General features: G+C 43.1%; 1 non-coding gene across 1 annotated transcript; it reads right to left on the bottom strand.

The window, feature by feature from the left end:
* Positions 1–8,352: 8,352 nt before the first annotated feature.
* trnaq-uug lies at positions 8,353–8,424 on the bottom strand. Its single transcript has one exon. It is a non-coding gene; the product is annotated as a tRNA-Gln (tRNA).
* Between the last annotated feature and the right edge of the window lie 333 nt (positions 8,425–8,757).

Below are 8,757 nucleotides of genomic sequence, written 5' to 3'. Positions count from 1 at the left end.
TGTAGAGGAAACCGCTTTGGGAGCAACGAATGCAGTAGACTAAATTGAGGGAAGTGCAAGTGAAATGCTGCTTTAAAGCTGGATGTGGACTCAGAGAGAAGTAAACAAACTATAAAAGTTGCTGGAAGCAAAGAACTACAGCACGGAGTAGTCATTTTAAAGCACAGTGAATAAAACTTGTTACACACTTATAAGCTGGCACGTCATCTCTGCATAACTCCGAGATATAAAATGTGCAAATCGGCTGTTGTATTTCCTACATTACAAAAGTGAGTACATTTCAAAATTACTTCATTGGCTTTAAAGAGCTCTGAGATATCCGGTGGTTGTGAAAAGCCATCTATAAATGCAAGTCTTTCTTTCTTTTGGGAATGGACCCAGAACAGTCCCTGAAGGCCAATGCTCAAGGAAGCTGTAATTCTCTAGGAAAGCTGCCACAAAATTAGGTCATCCCCTGCAAAGACCACCACAACCAAGTGCCTCAGCCAGCACAGAATTGTCTGATTCATCTTTAAAAAGGCTCTCAGTCTGTGTGGCTGCAGGGCCCTGAGTCATCTGAAGGACCCAGAAATAGAGGCAGAAGGTGATGGTCAGCATACAATGGCAAGGGAAACTATAGCAGATCAGTGCATAGGAGGTGCTGCTTTGGGTGCATTAGAGTGCTTAAGTTGGAGCTTGGTGAGTGAGGGAGTTTGGTGAAGTAGGGAAGAAAGCACTCCTTTCTCTACATTTTTCATCCTCCAGTAGTTGGCTCTTACTTTAAATGGAGGAAGAAGCTGATTATTGAGTAACCGGTAAGCTATTCTACTTATTCCAATTGTAATAACCAGTAATAAAAAGTTACAGTATGGCAAGTCATCTTGGCTGAGTGAAATGTACATCCTGCGGTATGTGGGAAGTCATGGATGCACCACGTGTCTTAAACGAACACATCTACAGGAAGTGTCACAGGCTGCAGAAGCTTGAACTCCAGATTATGCAACTCCAACAGTGGCTGGAGTCACTGTTGTACATCCTCAAGGCAGAGAACTACATAGATAGCATGTTTAGGGAGGTGTTTGAACCGCAGGTTAAGAGCATGCAGGCAGAGAGGGAATGGGTGACCATCAGGCAGTCTAAGAGATCCAGGCAGGTAGTGCAGGAATCCCCTGAGTCTATCTTGCTTGCTAATCGGATTTCCATTTTGGATACTAGTGAGGGTGATCGTTCCTCAGGGGAGTGTTGCCAGGCCCAGGCCTGTGGGCACCATAAGTGTCTCAGCTGCGCATGAAGAAGAGTTGGAGAGCAATAGTGATAAGGGATTCAATATTCAGGAGATCAGACAGGTGTTTCTGCAGCAGTAAACATGCCTCCAGGATGATGTGCTGCCTCCCTGGTGCCAGGATCAAGGAGAGAGCAGCTGCAGGACATCCTTCTGGGGGAGGGTGAACAGCTAGAGGTTGTGGTCCACATTGGTAGCAATGAAATAGGTAGGAAGAGGGATGAATCCTGAAGGCAGGTTAGGGAGGTAGGAAGGAAATTAAAAAGCGGGACCTCAAGAGCAGTGGTCTCAGAATTATTCCCAGTGTCACGTGCTATTGGGATAGGAATAGGAGGATTGAGCGATTGAACATGTGGCTGAATCGTATCAGATTTTTGAGGCATTGGGACTGGTTCTAGGATAGATGGGACCTGTACATGCTGGACGGGTTACGCCTTAACAGGACCAGGACTAATATCCTTGCAGGGAGGTTTGCTGGTGCTGTTGAGTAGGGTTTAAACTAACTTGCCAGGGAGGTGGGAACATAATGGTTAGGTCAAATTGGAAGGAAATAAAGCTGGTAAAAGGAAGCAAAAAAGGAGCAAGTGAAATTAGAAGGCAGGCAAAATGAAAGCAAGCATCGACTAAACCTAAGATGCTGAATAATGTCAAAAAGACTAAGTCAAGGGCAGTCTACCTGAATTCTCACAACATTCACAACAAGGTAGATGATTCAAAGGCTCAAATAGAGGTAACTGGGTATGATCTAATTGCCATCACAGAAGCATAGGTGCAGGGTGACCAAGACTGGGAGCTGAATATTCAAGGATATTCAACATTTAGAAAGGACAGGCAATAATCTGCTCACTGACGCCCAGTTTGGGTTCGGCCAGGGCCACTCAGCTCCTGACCTCATTATAGCCTTGGTTCAAACGTGGACAAAAGAGCTGAACTACCAAGGTGAGGTATGAATGTCTGTCCTTGACATCAAGGCCAGATTTGACCAAGTGTGGCATCAAGGAGCCCGAGAACAACTGGAGCCAATGGGAATCAGGGGAAAACTCGTCACTGGTTGGAGTCAGACCTAGCACAAAGGAAGATGGTTGGGGATCAATCACCTCAGCTCCAGGACATCACTGCAGGAGTACCTCAGGGTAGTGTCCTAGGCTCAACCATCTTCAGCTACTTCATCAATGGCCTTCCTTCCATCAAAAGGTCAGAAGTGGGGATGTTCCCTGATGATTGCACAATGTTCAGCACTTTTTGCAACTTCTCAAGTACTGAAGCTGCCCATGTCCAAATGCAGCAAGACCTGGACAATATCCAGGCTTGGTCTGATAAGTTGAAAGTAACATTCGCACCACACAAGTGCCAGGCAATCTCCTACAAGTCAGAATCCAACCATCATCCCTTGATGTTCAATGACGTTACCATCACTGAATCCCCCACTATCAACACCCTAGGGAACTGGAATAGCCATATAAACACTGTGGCTACAAGAGCAGGTCAGAGGCTAGGAATCCTGTAATGAGTAATTCACCTCCTGACTCCCCAGAGCCTGTCCACCATCTACAAAGCACAAGTCAGGAGTGTGATGGAATACTCCCCACTTGCCTGGGTGAGTGCAGCTCCCACAACATTCTGGAAGCTTGACACCATCCAGGATAAAGATGCCCACTTGATTAGCACCATATCCACAAACATTCACTCCCTCCACCACAGTAGCAGCAGTGTGTACCATGTACAAGATGCTCTGCAGGAACTCACCAAGGCTCCTTTGGCAGCACCTTCTAAACTCACAACCACTACCATCTAGAAGGACAAGGGCAGCATATAGATAGGAACACCACCACCTGGAAGTTCCCCTCCAAGTCACTCACCATCCTGACTTGGAAATATATCGCCATTCCTTTACTGTCGGTAGGTCAGAATCCTGGAACTCCCTCCTGAACAGCACCGTGGGTGTACCTACACCTCATAGACTGCAGCAGTTCAAGAAGGCAGCTCACCACCACCTTCTCAAGCGCAACTAGAAATGGGCAATAAATGCTGGCCCAGCCAGCAACCCCCACATCCTGTAAAAAAAAGGAAAAGGACTAATTTTGCACTAATAATAAGGGATGGGGTCAGTACATTAGTAAGGGAAGAACTCAGGTCGGAAGAACAAAATGTGGAATCTGTTTGGTTGGAGCTAAGAAACAGCAGGGGCAACAAACGTTTGTAGGAGTTATTTGTCGGCCACCAAACAGTGGTGGTAATATGGGGCATGGTATTAATCAGGGGATTAGGGAAGCATATAGCATGGGTAATCAAGTAATCATTGGGTGATTTCAATCTGCATATAGGCTGGGTAAACCAAACGAGCACTAACACTGTAGAGGATGAGTTTGTTGAGTGTGTTAGGGATGGTTTTCTAGAGCAGTATGTTGAGGAACTGACTAGTGAACAGGCTATTTTAGATCTAGCATTAAGTAACGAGGAAGGACTAATTAATAATTTTGTTGTAAAAGAATCTTATGGATGAGTGACCGCAATGTGATAGAATTTTACACTGGCCAGAATCTTCAGGTCAGCGAGCGGGGGAGGGGCCCACATGCCGACACGTAAAATGACGCGCAGTGATGTCGGGTGTGCATCACAACATCACCGCACATCATTCATGATCTTGAGTTCAGCAGGCGGGCACCAGAGTCGGCTGCGCACCTGCCGAACTGTCAAATGCCTATGAGGACCATTAAATAATTAACTGAATAGCCCCTCCGACCTTAAGATTGGGGGGGCAGGCGAAGAGCCCAGGCAGTGTTCACATTTATCATGAAATCTCATCCACGGGTGGGACAAGGTATCATGAAAGTTTTTAAAAATTTTAATAAAATTCATTGACGTGCCTCAGCCTGACGCTTCTGGGTGTGCGTCACGCTGGGCGGGTCTTCATTGGCCCGCCCACGTAAAATGGAGCGCCCAGCTGATCACGGGTGACGATTGGCTACGCACCCACCCGTGCCCACTCCCGTCCAACCCCCCCGATGGGGAGAAAATTCTCCCCATTATGTTTGAAAGTGAGGTAGTTCAGTCTGAAGCCAGGGTATTAAATTTGGACAAGGAATTATGAAGGTATGAGGGACAAATTGGCTGAGGTGGATTGGGGAAATACATTGAAAAGTATGACAGTATGTAGGCAGTAGACAGTCTTTAAAGAATTATTACATAAATTACAGCAATTATACATTCCTTTAGGCACAAAAACCCAAAAACAAAAATCAATCAACCCTGGCTAACAAAGGAATTTAAGGATTATATAAGATTAAACAAAAAGGCCTGTAAAGTTGCCAGAAGTAGTGGTAAACCTGAAGATTGGGAGATTTTAGAATACAACAAAGGAGAACAAAGAAACTGATAAAAAGGAGAATAGAATATTAATGCAAACTAGCAAAAAACATAAAAAAGAACTGTAAAATCTTCTCTTGGTACATAAAAAGGAAACGTTTGGGCTAAGACAAAAGTGAGCTCATCACAGGCAGCATCAGGAGATTTTATAATGGGAAATAGAGAAATGGCAGAGGAGCTAAAGGATTACTTTGTGTCTGTCTTCGCTGAGGAAGATACAAGGAACCTCCCAGGATCAGAGATCCAAGTACTAGGGAGAATGAGAAATTGAAGGAAATTTGTATTAGTAACACGATTGTCTTGGAGAAATTAATGAGACTGAAGGTTGCTAAGTCCCCGTGACCTGATGATCCACATCCCAGAATGTTGAAAGAGGTTGCTATGGAGATAATGGATTCACTGGTGATCATCTTCCAAAATTCTATAGATTCTGGAATGGCTCCTGCCGACTGGAAGGTAGCAAATGTCACTCCATTATTTAAGAAGGGAGGGAGAGAGAAAACAGGGAATGACAGACCTGTTAGCCTTACATCAGTAGTAGGGAAAATGCTAGAATTTATTATTAAGGATGTGATAAACTGACACTTGGATAATAATGGTCTGATTGGGCAAAGCCAGCACGGATTTACGAATGGGGGGGAAATCATGTTTGACGAACATGTTGGAGTTTTTTGAGGATGTTACAGAATTGATAAAGGGGAGTTAGTGGACGTAATATACTTGGATTTTCAGAAAGCTTTAGATAAAGCCCCCCACAGGAGGTTAGTCAGCAAAGTAAAAGCACATGAGATAGGAGGTAATATAATAGCATGGATTAAGGATTGGCTAACAGGCAGGAAACAGAGGGTAGGAATGTACATCCTGAGAGGAGATGGTAGAGATGTGGTGTAGAGAGAGAAATAATTGTGAGGGCAGCAGCAGGGGCTGACTGTGTGAATGGAAGAGAATTGAATGCAGTAATGGCCCATTGTGATTGGAAGGGAAACACAGGAAGTGGAGGACAAAAGGATTAATTCTGGCGGGACTAAGGTTGGTTGGTGCAGGTGGAGAATATAAAGGATAGTCTTATCTTGCTAGCTTTAGTGAGGTTGTGAAAATTCTTTCTACACTGCAACCAAATTCTTGGGATACTGCTGTTGACATTAACCTGATCAGCCACAACTCTCCATTGTTGTTGGTTAATTTGACAGGACACCTGACACCTATCAGAGAGAAAGTCTATCACCTTCAAGCACCTCCATGAATGTTTCAGAGAGGAGGGGGTGAATACATTATCATATTACCCGTTGTTTTGGTATTTTGCTTGCCAATGACCACCTTTGAAAAGAACACCTTCCCTTTAAGGGCTGGAGTCCACCTTTAAATGGTAGCCAGATTTCCCAACCTTCCAATCGGTGAGCTGCCTATAAAGAACGGCATCAACACTGGCACCTAGCCTGTTGCAATCAAATGAGGGCCAACTATGAAACTTGATTAGGCCATCATTGGGTAGGTGGATCAGACAACCAATATACGCAACATATGGGAATCATCCCTCCTCCCCACCCACCAAGTGAATCAATCAATGTAGAGACAATGAACACAGGAAATTCTGCCTCTCAACATGACTTGAGCTCAAAAATCGAAGCTGACTCTCCAGTGCTGTACTGAGGGAGTGCTACACAGTCAAAAGTGCCATCTTTCAGGTGGATAATAAAATAAGGCTCTGTCTGCTGTCAGGTCAATGTAAAGTGTCCTATGACATTATTTTGAAGAACAGGGGAGTTATCCCCAGTGTTCTGGCCAATATTCATCCCTTAATCATCACAAAATAATAGATTATCTAGTCACTATCACATTATCACATTGCTGTTTGTGAGCTTAAAAATTGCTGCATTTCCTACTTTACACATCATGCCATTTGCTGCAAAAACTTTATTCAGGGCATCCTGTGGTTGCGAAAGGCGCCATATAAATACACATCTTTCTTTTTCCTCTCAATGGAAATGAAGAAGCTGAGATTTGAGCTATAACAGAGGTGGAGGGGAGGCAGTAACATCTTTATAAAAAGGTTGAAATGTCTCTTTCAATAGTAGTTAATATGTCTTGTATTTCACAAGTTACAGATTCATTTGTAGAGCTAACCAGCTCTACAGCTGCCCAGTCTATTTTCCTCTCTCATCCTGTTATTGAGGGAATCTATTTGGCAACTTGATAAAAAAATTTAAATGACCATAAATAATTTTGAAGTTTTTACTGTTTCAATTAAAGGAACATTTATGATTCGGTGTATATCAGAGCAAACACATTATTTGAGATACAGACACTACTGCTACAGTTTGTTCAACACATGCATTGCACAATTGGGAGTAAGTTCCACTTTTGAACCCATACTGGACAAATCTGGCCCTTTTAGATTAACGCAAACTTCAGATACCACATGTGTCCATTCAAATTAAGTGCAATGTAATTTCAAACTCAGAAATAAATGCTGTTTTGACTGTTGGACTACAGCTTGGAGATAGCGCCCTCTCCTAGCAGACTCAAGCTTAATAATGATTAAGCAGGCATCTATCTGATTGCTGACGATGTTATCATTTGACAAACAGAGCTGCAGTTTCCCTACTTTACAACAGTTACTGCACTTTGAAAAAGTATTTGATTTGCTGCAAAACACCATCCTGATATTATGAAAGGTGCTATGGAAATACAGGTTCTTTCTTTCTAATTGTTTTTAAGAATCATCCCCATTCCTCATGCCTTTCTGCATGAAGTTGCTGTGTGCAAAATGACTTACATAACAGCCACTACACTCCAAAGGAATTCATTATAATATGCTTTATTTCAGAAAGATGCAATAAGGCACCATTTAATGGAAATCTTTCTTTCAAAGAATATCACCACATTGTGTGCTTCCAATGGTGGAAAAGCTCATCCAATACCATTTTAGTGTCAAGAGGGTCCTTCTAATAGAACATAAGTAATAAGAGCAGGTGTAAACCAGATTGTCCTTTGAGCCATTGGCTGATCATGGCTGATCCTTTACATCAACACCTCCTTCCTACACTGTAACCATATCCAATGATGCTCTTATTACTCAAAAATATATCCCCAGTCAGAGTAGATAGGGAGAAACTGTTCCCATTGGTGGAAGGATCGGGAAGCAGGGCGCACAGATTTAAGGTAATTGGCAAAAGAAGCAATGGCGACATGAGGAAAAACATTTTCACACAGCGAATGGTTAGGATCTGGAACACAGTGCCTGAAAGTGTGGGGGAGGCAGGAGCAATTGAGGCATTCAAGAGGGAATTGGATTATTGTCTGAAAAAAAATGTGCAGGGCTATGGGGAGAAGGCTGGGGGGGTGGGGTGGTGGCTCTGAGTGAATTCCTCTGTCAGAGAGCCAGCACAAACACAATGGGCTGAATGGTCTTCTTCTGTCCTGTAACCATTCTATGATTCTATGGATGATTCAACAACTGAACATTCATACCTCCCTGGGATAGAAAATTCCAATGTTTTTTTGGATGAAAAAATTTCTCAGTCCTACACAGCCACACACACCCTCCCCCCCTTTATTCTCAGACTATAACCCCGAGTTCTAGGCACCCAGTTACAGGTAACAATCTTCTATCATGTGCCCTGTTAATTCCCTTAAGAAATTTGCATGTTTCAAAGGGATTGCTTCACGTTCTTTAAAACTGCAAAGAATATAAAACCTTATCTATGTAACCTCTCAAACAAGTAAGGTCCTACTGAGATTTGAACTCAGATCACTGGATTCAAAGTCCAGAGTGCTAACCATTACACCATAGGACCACATTGCACCAAAAGGCCCAATTATTTGATTACTATCTCATAATGAAAGTATCTGATGACATCATTCACAATGAAAGTGAAATTTTATAGAAATGTAAACCTCCTTTGTATCCTTTCTGACCCTTTTACATCCTTTACTTCCTAAAGCATTGTGCCCAGATTTCTCCACAATACTCTAGCTGAGGCCTAACCAGCATGACTTCCCAAACAAAAGTTTATATTGTCCTTGATTCTGGTTCCCCACCCCCAATTTTAGGCAAAAGCCGAATAATGTGGATGCTGGAAATCTGAAATAAAAACAGAGAATGCTGGAAACACCAACCATCTCGCCAT

Source organism: Carcharodon carcharias, chromosome 23, assembly GCF_017639515.1.
Source record: "Carcharodon carcharias isolate sCarCar2 chromosome 23, sCarCar2.pri, whole genome shotgun sequence".
Taxonomy (NCBI): Eukaryota; Metazoa; Chordata; class Chondrichthyes; order Lamniformes; family Lamnidae; genus Carcharodon; species Carcharodon carcharias.
The sequence above is the reverse complement of the archived record's forward strand: the minus strand, read 5'-3'. Positions and strand labels throughout refer to the sequence as shown.